Here is an 823-nt window from a genome sequence, read left to right as displayed (position 1 = left end):
ACACACACACAAACACCGGCACACCTCTACTCCAAGCCCCATCCAGAGGTCTGAAGTCACGCTCCCGTGGCCCCTGAGCCACTTTCCGGGAGAAAAAGAACAGGAAGGAACCACTGGTCACAGGTTCCACTGACAAGAGGGGAAAACCCGAGGGTGGCGGTTCCTTTTCTCGGGCGGGAGGGGGGGGGAGGCCACACCCCCTGCACAAAAACATCCCAGAGCACTGGTCCTGCATCTGCGTCGGAGAGGCGGAGCTGCCCCGGGGAGGAAGCGGCCCAAGGCTGGAGGGGAACACCCCTCTTTGATCCCACGAGGTGCGTCAGGGAAAGTTGGATTTCGTTTGGCCCGGGATGGAGACACCTCTCCCCACGCTGCCACCGGGACCAGAGGAAGCCAGGCTCCGCTCCGCCCCGACCTCAGGTGGTGCGCGTGTGACCCCAGCCGAGAGCCTGACCTCTTTTCCCTCCCGCCCGCCCATCCCCACCCCTTTCAAGGCCGGGACTTTATTAAGGCCGGTTCCGTCCGGGCTGAGCCATCGGCTTAGAAGAAGGCGGGATCTGGCGGAAGCTCGCGGCGACCAGGCAGCCGGAGAGGAGCCGTGACCAAGAACGAGGTAGGGACGGTCCTCCCCGAGGACGGAGCGCGGGAGCTCCGCGGGAGTTTCCCCGTCTCCCCGCAGGCCGAAGCCCCAAGGAAGCGCTCGGGTAGCCAGAGCGGGCGCGCCCTGGGCGCACGCCTTTCGGGGGCGAGGGAGGCCCCGGGAGCGGTGGGCCGGCCCGAGGGAGGTGTCTTCTCCGGCGATCGCCGGGCAGCGGGCACCCGG

General features: G+C 67.3%; 1 protein-coding gene across 3 annotated transcripts in view; it reads left to right on the top strand.

Moving 5' to 3' along the window:
- The first annotated feature begins 270 nt into the window (after positions 1-270).
- SLC41A1 (solute carrier family 41 member 1) overlaps positions 271-823 on the top strand; it is a 20,593-nt gene continuing 20,040 nt past the window's right edge. For 2 of the 3 annotated variants that reach the window (XM_014460925.2, XM_023759011.1), the window contains exon 1: positions 271-613. The gene's annotated coding sequence lies outside the window, so the exon portion shown is untranslated. The remainder of the gene's footprint in view (positions 614-823) is intronic. The other variant, XM_014460926.2, reaches the window with a different exon arrangement.

The sequence above is a fragment of the Myotis lucifugus genome, unplaced genomic scaffold (assembly GCF_000147115.1).
Source record: "Myotis lucifugus unplaced genomic scaffold, Myoluc2.0 scaffold_145, whole genome shotgun sequence".
Classification (NCBI taxonomy): Eukaryota; Metazoa; Chordata; class Mammalia; order Chiroptera; family Vespertilionidae; genus Myotis; species Myotis lucifugus.
The sequence above is the reverse complement of the archived record's forward strand: the minus strand, read 5'-3'. Positions and strand labels throughout refer to the sequence as shown.